Here is a 13,091-nt window from a genome sequence, read left to right on the forward strand (position 1 = left end):
GCTCTCTCTCTCTCTCTGTCAAATAAATAAATAAACTCTTAAAAAAAACACATAAATCCACAAGGAGGAGGGAAATAAGAGAGAAGGTGGAAGCATTAAGTTTGATCAACCAGAATACAGATGGACAGGTAGCAGCTAACTTAGCATATTCAAGAAAACATAATCCTATGTTGGCAATAAGGGAAAGATAACAACAAATAAGTTTTATGCTGAATCATCCTCAAAAAAGCTCAGACACAGTGGCCATAGTTAATTTGGCAGTAAGAAAATAGAAACAGGGAAATCATCAAATCATTAACAAATTCAAGAAAATACCCCAGGACTGAAAACTATGGGTTTCTAGAAAAGGCCCACAGAGTACCCATAGCAATAGAAAAAAAATAGATCTACAACAAGTGAAATTGTAAGATTTGAGAGTGTTTGCAGAAAAGAAAAAAAATGCAGAGAAGAAAAAAATGCTTCCAGAGAAATATGAACAGGCCACATGTTAAAAAAAAAAATCAAGAATTAGAATGACTAGGTTTCTTAATAGGTAACACTAGAAACTTAGAGAAGCAATGAAGCAAATGAAGAAGCAATACTTCCAAAATTCTGAAGGAAAATCATTTCCAACCTTGAATTTTATGAACAGTCAAATATTAAGGTAGCATGAAAACACTTTCAGATATGTGAACTATGAATTTAATTATGTTCCCCTCAAGTTCATATGTTGAAGTCCAACCCACCCATACCTCAGAATGTGATTTTATTTAGAAATAAGATTGTTGAAGATATAACTTCATTTAATATGAGATCATACTGGAGTAGGGTGGGCCCTTAATACAATATGATTGGTATCCTTATAAAAAGGGGAAATCTGTTTTTTTGGTTTTGTTTTTGTTTTTGTTTTTTTTATTATGTTATGTTAATCACCATACATTACATCATTAGTTTTTGATGTAGAGTTCCATGATTCATTGTTTACGTTTAACACCCAGTGCTCCGTTCAGTACATGCCCTCTTTAATACCCATCACCAGGCTAACCCATCCCCCCAACCCCTCCCCTCTAGATCCCTCAGTTTGTTCCTCAGAGTCCATAGTCTCTCACGGTTCATCTCCCCCTCTGATTTCCTCCCCTTCATTTTCCCTTCCTGCTATCTTCTCCTTTTTTTTTTTTTAACATATAATGTATTATTTGTTTCAGAGGCACAGGTCTGTGATTCAATAGTCTTACACAATTCACAGCACTCACCATAGCACATACCCTCCCCAATGTCTATCACCCAGCTACCCCATTCCTCCCACCCCCCACCACTCAGTTTGTTTTTTTAAATTTTTTAAATTTGAGAATAGTCAACACACAATGTTACGTTAGTTTCAGGTATACAACATAGTGATTTGACAAGTTTGTACATTATGCTGTGCTCAGCACAAGTATAGCTATCATTTGTCACCATACAACGCTATTATAGTACCATTGACTGTATTTCCAAGTATGACTTTTATTCCTGTAACTTATTCATTCCATAACTAGCAGCTTGTATCTTCCACTCCCCTTTCACCCGTTTTGCCCATTCCCCTGCCCCCCTTCCCTCTGGCAACTATCAGTTTGTTCTCTGTATTTATAGGTCTGATTCTGCTTTTTCTTTGTTTGTTTATCCATTTTTTAAGATTTCACATATAAGTGAAATCATATGGTATTTGTCTTTTTCAGTCCAACTTATTTCACTTAGTATAATACCCTCTAGATCCATCCATGTTGTCACAAATGGCACAAACTCATCTTTTTTTATGGCTGCATAACATTCCATTGTGTGTGTGTGTGTGTGTGTGTGTGTGTGATCTTCCTTATCCATTCATTTTACCAATAGATTAAAAAGGGACATTTGGACACAGATACACACACAGTGAGAATGCCACATGAACATGTGTCTACAAGAAAAAGAATGCCAAAGATTGTCAGCAATCCATGAGAAGTTAGGAAAGCTGTATGGAACAGTTTCTCTCTCACAACTCCCAGAAGAAATCACACTTGCTGACAATTCTGGCCTCCAAAACTGTTAAATAACACATTTCTGTTGGATAAGCCATACAGTTTATAGTACTTTATTAAGGCAGGCCTAGCAAACTAATATATGAAGTTAAAGAACTTCACATAGAAGTTTTTCTTCATATGAAGAAAAAAATCTGCCTACCATGCACCATGCCTCATGTAACAACTAGAAGATATACCCCCACTAAAATTAGGAAATAAATAATGAAAAAGAAAAACACAGGGTCAAAGGGAATCCCTAGTTTAATGGTGAAGAAGGATCTTCTTCATAAGATAACATAAAATTCTCACCTTGCCTACCTACACTGGACTGTGATATCTGTTTAAAATACAATTTTATTGTGTTAATATATTGAAATTCTGTTACAGTCACTAGCATACCCTGACTAATAAACCCCAAATAAAGTGTTTTGCTTTGATCTGCTCCTGAAAGAAGATGGGCCATTGTGAGTTTAGATGGGAAAAAAATATATAAATCAGCCCATTCCTTGTCAGATGTCTAATATCACACTTCTGCCCTGCCATATATCCCCATGTTGGTAAGCCTAAGTTTGCTGGGGTTCACTCAAGGCTTTGCCTAGAATGGGTTTATACTCTCAGAGAAACTAAAGCCAGACTATGATACTCAAAGTCTCTTTACAGCTTTCATCTGTGGCAATATTGTCCTTCCCTTACAAATGTGGGCTGTGCTGGCCCTCAGTTTTCATACTGATAACCTTTCACATTTATTTATATTTAAACATTTTTTAAAAAATAACACAATATTTGATATAAGTATAGAGTAATGCAGAACAGGAAAAGCAAATCAAGAAGGCTGAGGATGTTAGAAGTTATAGCTAATGTTGTAAGCAACAGATTTCTTTTGTATTTTTTCCAAGACTTTTTCATCCTTTAGTAGTCCACCCCATACACCTATTTACCCTTTTTGACATTGCAGACTTTCTTGATGACCCTAGTCCACACTGAATGCTGAATTTGGCACACAGTTTGAATTTTACAGGAAATGTAAAAGTAATACAGTCTACCCTCTCTGTTTTACAGGTTCAAAAATTGAGATGTACCTTGCACAAAGATACATGGATATTAAAAGGCCGAACTGGAATGTTGACTGAGATCAGTCTGTAAACATGCCCTTTAAAGTGTTATGCTCTATTGCTTCCTCAGATATAAAGTCTAGCAAGGTGAACCTTTGAGAAGAAAGAGTCTACATAATCAAAAGAAAGTGAGTACCTGGATTGGAGTGAGGTTTGCAGTGAAGAACCCACCAAACATACAATGAAGCCTTCTAGATGGCATAAAACTGAAAGGCATTCAGGAAGACCATACCAGGAACTTTGTAATTTTGTAAAACCTTAAGCTTTTGTCAGTGTTCAAGTTTGCTATTCTTGTTTCCTTTATCCATTTTTAATGGTAAATAGCCTTAAAACGCAAATGACCAGTGAGTTTATTTGAAGAGATAGGAAGGGAGATAGGAGTTGGATAAATGATGTCCTACTTCTCTTTTTTAAGACTTTATTTATTTATTTGACAGAGAGAGAGAGAGAGCATGAGCCAGGGGGAAAGGCAGAGGGAGATGGAGAAGCAGACTCCCTGATGAGCAGGGAGCACAACACAGGGCTTGATCCAGGAACCCTGTGATCATGACCTCAGCCGAAGGCAGACACTTAACTGACTGAGCCACACAGGCACCCCAATGTCCTACTTTTCAGTTAAGTATGGTTTGAAGAAGAGACTTCCCAAAAATGTACTTAATGATGGTAGCTCTCATTGCATAAATACTATGATCTAGGAGTGGCGGATTCTACATCTAATAGGGACATAAGAAAGACTGAGTTAAAGATAGCTTCAACTAAGGAGTGAATCAGGGACTGAAGTGACTTTCAATTTGAAATGTTCTTTAGGTGATACTTGGAGTCCCCTGGCCACTCTTCTGGGTTATTTCTTTTATTGTACTATATATTGCAATTGGTTGTGGCAATAGTGGGAATCCTGTAGTTCCTGTACTACTTATTCCTTTTCCATATCTGTCTGGAATGGATTTCTGAGCATGGTATAGTAAGTAGAAATTTGAAAAATAGATGTAGAAGAGTGATGGAAGACTAAGTGCATCTTTATAAATAGTGGAGATGGAGGCAAGGCACTTGGTAATTTGGACTTTTTTATTTTTTATTTTTATTTTTATTTTTATTTTTTTGGTTGTGAGCATTTATTTTCACAGACAAGCACTGCCTGCCACCAGCCAGAGGAGGCAGGCACAAATCTCAGGCTCCCATGTGATGCAGGGGTAAGCCTCTGTTGGCCTCCACTGAGTTTTTCAGGGAGGTACTGCAGGGATGGCCCAGGCTGACCACCAACCTCTCTGAATGGGGAGGTGGGCTGCTGGGCCAGGAGAGGGTAAAGGAGGGAGGTGGAGTCCGGGGCCAGTCACAGTTCAGCTCAAACGGTACAGATGGTGTAGGCAGGGAGGTGATGGGGCAGCAGGGAAGGAAGACATGATTGCAGGCACCCCCAGGATGCTCCTTCTGCCTTCCAGAGTTGGGTGCCCCACACTTGACAGTTCGCCCTGCACCCCACTCCAGCCCACACTGCTAGAGTTGTGGGCAGAGCCAGACTCTGCGGAGACATGCTAGGTGGGTGGCTGCCCCCTCTAGGCCTATTTCCTCTGCTTCAGAGAGGTCCTTCCAGGGTTGGACTTTGTAAAAATTAAATCAGGAAAAAAACCCCTAAAATATAAAACAAAAAAAATCTAGGTTATATGCAGTGGATTGAATTTTTTGATTAGCTGTGTCTGCTCCAGGTGCCAGACCGCTGATAGCTAATTTCTCATTCTTTAAAGCTGATCCTCATTTCCAAAAATTCCTGGGTACAAAAGATAGATTTTTGGCTAGGAGAAAAGCAGGTTCCACTCAAACCATGTGCAAGGGTGATAGTTCCATGGATTTGAATTCTCTTGGGAGGGCCTGCTAGTCACAGAACTGAGTACATCAATTTCAATGATTTACAACTAGTTTGTTTTAGACAAGGCAAAAACTACATATTTTTAAAAGTATTTTTATTGTCTGATGAATTTCTTCTCTTCCTTAAATAGGTAAGTTTTAGGGCAAAATGAGAAAATACCTCAAATGTTAAAATTCTCCAACATAGGTAGAAGCTTGTTTTTATTTGGTCTGTATTTCCTCAAAGATGCATTTTGTCTATTTGAAGAGGGAGCACACAGTTTATTCATTTGATAGAAATATTATACAAAATACAGGTATTAATTTTTAATCTGAATATAGTTGACATGCAATGTTATATTAGTTTCAAGTGTACAGCATAGTGATTCAACTTCTCTACATGTTATGCAATATTCACCACAATTGTAGCTATTATCTGTGACCATGTAACGCTATTACAGTATTGTTGACTATATTTCCTATGTTGTGCCTTTTATTCCCATGACTTATTTATTCCATAACTGGAAGTCTGTATCTCCCACTCCCCTTCACTCATTTTATCTGTTGTCCCACCCACCTCCCCTCTGGCAACTATTAATTTGTTCTCTGTATTTATAGGTGTGATTCTGCTTTTTGTTTATTCATTTGTTTCATTTTTTTAGATTCCACATATGAATTAAATCATATGGTATTTATCTTTCTCAGTCTGACTTATTTCACTTAGCATAATACCCTGTAGGTCTATCCATGTAGTCACAAATGGCAAGATCTCATCCTTTTTATGCTTGTGTAATATTTCTGTATATGTGTATACACACAATCTCTCTTACACACACACACACACACACACACATAAATACCACATCTTCCTTACCCATCATCTATCATAAACATTTAGGTAGCTTCCATATTTAAAAACAAGCATTTTAGAAGCAACTATAAAAACAATAGAAACAATAATCTGATACATCCATATGACAGATTCTTCTAGTCACTAAGAATAATATCTAAAAATGTTTTAACTTAAAAAACATGTAAACATGCTTATGATATATAAGTGATAAAAATAGAGTACTAAACTATATGTACCATATCATCATAATTATGTTAAAGTATGTACCAAAAAACACACTGGAGTGACTTGCTTCAAACTATTAGTAGTTCTCTCTCATTTATGGGATTGTAATGGCTGATATTTATTTTCTTTAATCTTTTCTGTGTTTTCCAAATTTTCTGTAATTAGCAGATGTATATTTTATAGTCATGGAAAAGTTATTGAAGAGAAAAAAATTAAGAAAAAAAAACCAGGGAGGAGATCATGGGATATACTTGACCTTCCTTTCCAATATAATCAAGAAAGGTTAGGCAGAGAATTAGTCACCTCCCTGCCTACACCATCTGTACCGTTTGAGCTGAACTGTGACTGGCCCCGGACTCCACCTCCCTCCTTTACCCTCTCCTGGCCCAGCAGCCCACCTCCCCATTCAGAGAGGTTAGTGGTCAGCCTGGGCCATCCCTGCAGTACCTCCCTGAAAAACTCAGTGGAGGCCAACAGAGGCTTACCCCTGCATCACATGGGAACCTGAGATTTGTGCCTGCCTCCTCTGGCTGGTGGCAGATCACAGATCCATGTACAAGTCACTTTGCTCAAGTAAAATACATTTGTTTCAGTTGTAGGTGTTTTTCAAAAGCAAAGGGTGGGAGGAAGAAATGGTTTCATTTCAGTGTAGCAATACTGCCACCAAAAGAAAAATATTAAGGAAACCCCTATGGTAAGAGAGAGAAAGAGAGGAGAGGAGGAAAAAATAGACTTTCTATATAGACCGATTTCCTGTCTTTGTCAAAATCACTCACCAGGAATCATAAGGAGCCAGTCTTACCCCCCGCCCCCCGCATTTAGTAGTCACTAATAAGCTAGTAATGACAGGCCTACTCGTAAGCCATTTAAGTGGCTGGAATAAGGGGTAGATCTCTGAGGGACTGTGAGTCTTAACCAGTGAAAATAAGAGACCCTATGACAAAGGGATGGAATGATAGAATATGCTAAACAAACAGGTCAGAATCAACATCTCTGGGGGGATTACTAAACAGTACTTGTTAATTGTTAGGAGTGCTAGGGGTCCAGTGGAAATGGTTCAGGAAACTCCTCATTTTAACAAGAGAGCCCCAGTTTATATTTTTTGTATTGAATTCCACATGTAATTTCATTTGAAGAATAATAAGAATATTAAAACACTGGCCTAGAACACCACCAGATTTTGATGCTGGCTTTATGTTTCTAAGGTAATATGTATATGGGTGTTTCAGTTGGGTTTGTGGGAATAGAATAAAACACTTACCCCCCTCACTTGGTTTTCCCAGAATTAAAATGAAATCAGTGTATCCCTAGATTCATTCATCTTTGGAATAAACCATACATTCTGGGATGTTTTGGAAGTGAGAGGCGGATTCCCATGATGACATTGAGCTAACCATGGAATGACTGGGAATTCAAAACTGACTTCTCAGTGTCCTCCAATCTGTCATCTGGGGTTGCTGTGACAAAGCACAGAGGGTGTCTGGAAGAGAAAAGGCCCAAGTGTTTTAAAATAGTGGGATGACATGATAGAGATTATATTTTCATTAGATTAAAGGTTTCTAAATCTCATCCTTAAAAAAAAAAACATTTAAAAACAATAGTTCAATTCTGTAAAAAAAAAAAAAAAAGAATGAGGGACATCTCTACCAGAGACTAAAATAAATAAATCTACAGTAATTAAAACAGTTTGATACAAGTACAGAAATAGTCTGACAGAACTGGAACAAAGAGAGGTCTAAAACAGATCTAACTTTATATAATTAAATATATATGTATATATTTCAAATCACTAAGTAAAATATGAAGTAAAAAATTATTGATATGGAAACAATGAGCTGACCATTTGAAATAATTAGTCCTTTAACTTCATTACACTGAAATAAATCCAGATATTTAAATATATTTTATTTACTTGTTTTAGTTTTATTAAGTTTTGAATTTTAATCCCAGTATAGTTAACAAACAGTGTTATGTTCGTTTCAGGCAAGCAATGTAGTGATTCAACAATTCTATACATTATTCAGTGCTCATCATAAGTATATTCTTTAATTCCCATCACATATTGCACCCATTCCCCACCCACCTCCCCTTAGGTAACCATCAGTTTGTTTTCTATAGTTAAGAGTCTGTTTCTTATGATGAATACCCACCGTTTGCATCCACATGAATGGAACTGGAGGGGATTATGTTAAGTGAAGTAAGTCAAACAGAGAAAGACAATTATCACATGGTTTCACTCATATGTGAAACATAAGCAATAGCACGGAGGACCATAGGGGAAGGGAGGGAAATCCAAAGGGGGAGAAATCAGAGAGGGAGATGAACCATGAGAGACTATGGACCCGGAGAAACAATCTGGGGGTTTCAGGGGGGGGGGGGGGGGGGGGGGGGAGTAGGTAACAGGGTGATGGGTATTGAGGAGGGCACGTGCTGTGATGAGCACTGGGTGTTATACTTAACTAATGAATCATTGAACACTGCATCAAGGACTAATTATGTACTCTACAGTGACTTACTGAACATAATAAAAAAAAGAGTCTGTTTCTTGGTTTATCTCTCTGTTTTTTCTTTGTTTTTTTATTTCTTGAATTCCATATATGAATGAAATCATATGATATTTGTCTTTCTCTGACTGACTTATTTCACTTAGCATTATACACTCTAGCCACATCCATGTTGTTGCAAATGGCAAGATTTTATTCTTTTATGGCTGAATATTATTCCATTCTATATATATACCATGTCTTCTTTTTTTTAAGTTTTTACTTTAACTCCAGTTGGTTAACATACAGGTGTACAGTATTCAACAATTCCATACATCACACAGTGCTCACCATGATAAGTGCACTCTTAAATCCATCACCTATTTAACCCAACCCCCCACCCCCCTGTTCCTCTGGTAACCATCAGTTTGCTCCCTATAAGTAAGAGTCTGTTTCATGATTTCTCTCTCTCTCTCTCTTTCTCTTTTTTCCCTTTGCTTGATTGTGTTTCTTAAATTCCACATATGAGTGAAATCATATGGTATTTGTCTTTCTCTGACTGACATAGTTTGCTTAGCATTATACTCTCAAGATCCATCCATGTCATTGCAAATGAAAAGATTTCCTTCTTTTTTATGGCTGAATAATATTCCATTGTATATATAAACCACATCTTCTTTATCTATAAATCTATCATGAATACTTGGGCTGCTTCCATAATTTGGTTATTGTAAATAATGCTGCAATAAACATAAGGGTGCATATATTCTTTTGAATTAGTGTTTTTGTATTCTTTGGGTAAATACCCAGTACTATAATTACTGGATTATAGGGTAGTTCTATTTTTAAATTTTTGAGGAACCCAGATACCGTTTACCAGAGTGGCTTCCACAGTTTGCATTCCCACCAACAGTGCAAGAGGGTTCCTTTCTATCCACATCCTCACCAACACCTGTTGTTTCTTGTGTTTTGTATTTTAGCCACTCTGAGAGGTGTATGGTGATATCTTATTGTGGTTTTAATTTGCATTCCCCTGATGATGACTGATTTGCATTCCCCTGAAGCATCTTTTCATGTGTCTATTGGCCATCTATATATCTTCTTTGTATGTCTATCTGTTCATGTCTTCTGCCCATTTTTAATCAGATTATTTTGGGGGGATGTTGGCTTATATAAGTTATTTTTATTTTTTGGATAGTAGCCCTTTATCAGATATATCACTTGCAAATGTCCTCTCCCATTCCATAGGTTGACTTTCAGTTTTGTTGATTGTTTCCTTCACTGTGCAGAAGCTGTTTAATTTGATGTAGTCCCAATAGTTTATTTTTGCTTTTATTTCCCTTGCCTCATGAGATGTATCTAGAAAAATGTTGCTACAGCTGATGTCAGAGAAGTTACTGCCTGTGCTCTCTTCTAGGATATTTATGGGTTTAAGTCTCACATTTAGGTCTTTAATCCATTTTGAGTTTATTTTTGTTTATGGCGTAAGAAAGTGGTCCAGTTTCATTCTTTGTCATGTAGCTGTCATGTTTTCACAATACCATTTGTTGAAGAGACTCTTTTTTTCACATTGTATATTCTTTCCTCCTTTGTTGAAGATTAATTTACCATATAACTGTGGGTTCATTTCTGGGTTTTCAATTCTTTTCCATTGATACGGTGACTATTTTTGTGACATTACTGTACTGTTTTCATTATTATAGCTTTGTAAGATAACTTGAAATCAGGAACGGAGATACCTCCAGCTTGGTTATTTTCCTTCAACATTGCTTTGGCTATTTGGTGGTTCCAAAGTTTAGGATTGTTTGTTCCAGCTCTGTGAAAAATGCTGCTGGTATTTTGATGGGGATTGTATTAAATCTGTAGATTACTTTGGGTAGTATGGACATTTTAACACTATTTGTTCTTCCAATCCATGAGCAAAAGTATCTTTTGTTTGTTTGTTTGTTTTCTTCGATTTATTTCATCAATGTTTTATAGTTTTTAGAGTACAGGTCTCTCACCCCCTTGTTTAAATTTATTACTAGGTATCTTATTATTTTTGGTGCAATTGTAAATGGAATTGCTTTCTTAATTTCTCTTTTTGTTACTTCATTATTAGCATATAGAAATGCCATTGTATTTATCAAATAAATAAATAAAATCTTAAAAGAAAAGCAATGGATTTCTGTACATGGATTTTGTATCCTGCAAACTTACTGAATTCATTTATCAGCTTTAGTAGTTTTTTGGTGGAGTATTGTGGGTTTTCTGTATAGAGTATCATGTCATCTGAAAACAGGAAAGTTTTCCTTCTTCCTTACTAATTTGGATGGCTTTTATTCCATTTTGATGTCTGATTGCTGTGGCTAGGACTTACAGTACTAAGTTGAATAAATGTGGCAAGAGTGGATGTCCTTGTCTTGTTCCTGATCTTAGGGGGAAAACTTTCACCTTTTTCAAAATTGAGTATAATGTTAGCTGTGGATTTTTCATATATAGCCTTTATTTTGTTGAGGTTTATTCCCTGTAAACCTATTTTGTTGAGGGTTTTTATCATGAATGGTTATTTTTGTTTGTTAAATGCCTTTCGGCATCTATTGAAAGGATCATATGGTTCCTATACTTTCTCTTGTTGATGTGATGTATCACATTAATTTATTTATGAATATTGAACCACACCTGCATCCTGGGAAGAAATCACACTTGATCGTGGTGAATGATTTTTTTCTAAGGTAGTGTTGGATTTGGTTTGCTAATAATTTGTTGAGGATTTTTGCATTTATGGTCATCAGGGATATTGGCCTGTAGTTCTCTTTTCTTGTCGTATCTTTATCTGGCTTTAGTATCAGTGTAATGCATTGTACAATGAATTTGGGAGACTTCCTTCCTCTTCCATTTTTTTTGGAATAGTTTGAGAATAATTGGTATTAACTCTGTAAATGTTTGGTAGAATTCACCTGTGAAGCAGTCTGGTCCTGCACTTTTGTTGGGAGTTTTTTGATTACTGATTTAATTTCATTGATGGTAATCAGTCCATATACATTTTCTATTTCTTCCCAATTCAATTTTGGTAGGTTATGTTTCTAGGAATTTATTCATGTCTTGTAGGTTGTCTAATTTGTTGACATATAATTTATTACTATATTCTCTTATAATCCTTTGTATTTCTGTGGTGTCAGTTGTCTTTTTCTCTTCTTTCATTTCTGATTTTTGTTTATTTGAATCCTCTCTCTCTTTTCTTTTGATGATTCTCGCCAAAGGTTTATCAATTTTTTTTTATCCTGTCCAAGAACCATCTCCTGGTTGTATTACTCTGTTGTATTTTTTTAGTGTCTATATCATATATTTCTACTCTAATCTTTATTATGTCCTTCCTTCTATTGGTTTAGGGTTTTGTTTCTTTTTCTTTTTCTAGATCTTTTAGCTGTAAGGATAGGTTGTTTATTTGAGCTTTTTCTTGCTTCTTGGGGCAGTCCTGTATTGCTATAGACTTCACTCTTAGGACAGCTTTTGCAGAATCTCAAAGATTTTGGACTGTTGTGTTTGCATCTTTATTTGTCTCTGCGTGTTTTTTTAATTTCCTCTTTGATTTCATCCTTGACCCATTTATTGTTTAGTAGCATGTTATTTACCTCTATGTATCTGTGCTCTATCCAGATTTTTTCTCATCATTAATTTCTAGTTTCATAGCGTTGCAGCCAGAAAAAATGCATGGAATGTCTTCCATCCTTTTAAACTTGTTAATACTTGCTTTGTGGGCTAATATATGATCTATTTTGGAGAATGTTCCATGTGCACTTGGAAAGAATGTGCATTCAGCTGCTTTAGGACGGAATGTTCTGAATACCTCTGTTAAGTCCATCTAGTCCAATGGGTCATTCAAAGCCACTGTTTCCTTGTTGATTTTTTAAAACTTTTTATTTAAATTCAATTTAGTTAACATATAGTGTATTATTAGTTTCAGGGGTAGAATTTAGTGATTCATCAGTTACATATAACACCTAGTGCTCATTACATCAAGTATCCTCCTCAATGCCCATCAACCAATTACCCCATACCCCCACCCACCTCCCTTCCAGCAACCCTCAGTTTGTTCCCTATAGTTAAGAGTTTCTTATGGTTTGCCTCTCTCTCTGTTTTTATCATATTTTATTTTTCCTTTCCTTCACTTATGTTTATCTGTTTTGTTTCTTAAATTCCACATATGAGTGAAATCATATGGTATATGTCTTTCTCTGACTGACTTATTTCACTTAGCATAAATCCCTCTAGTTTCATCCACATCATTGCAAATAGCAAGATTTCATTCCTTTTGATGGCTGAGTAATATATATATATATAATGGTGCAATTGCAAATGAAATTGTTTTCTTAATTTCTCTTTCTGTTACTTCATTATTAGCATATAGAAATGCCATTGCATTTCTCAAATAAATAAATAAAATCTTTAAAAAAAGAAATGCAATGGCATTTCTGTACATGGATTTTGTATCCTGCAAACTTACTGATTTCATTTATCAGCTTTAGTAGTATATATATATATATATATATATATATATATATATATATATATATATATA

This window comes from Neomonachus schauinslandi, chromosome X, assembly GCF_002201575.2.
Source record: "Neomonachus schauinslandi chromosome X, ASM220157v2, whole genome shotgun sequence".
In the NCBI taxonomy this organism is placed as follows: Eukaryota; Metazoa; Chordata; class Mammalia; order Carnivora; family Phocidae; genus Neomonachus; species Neomonachus schauinslandi.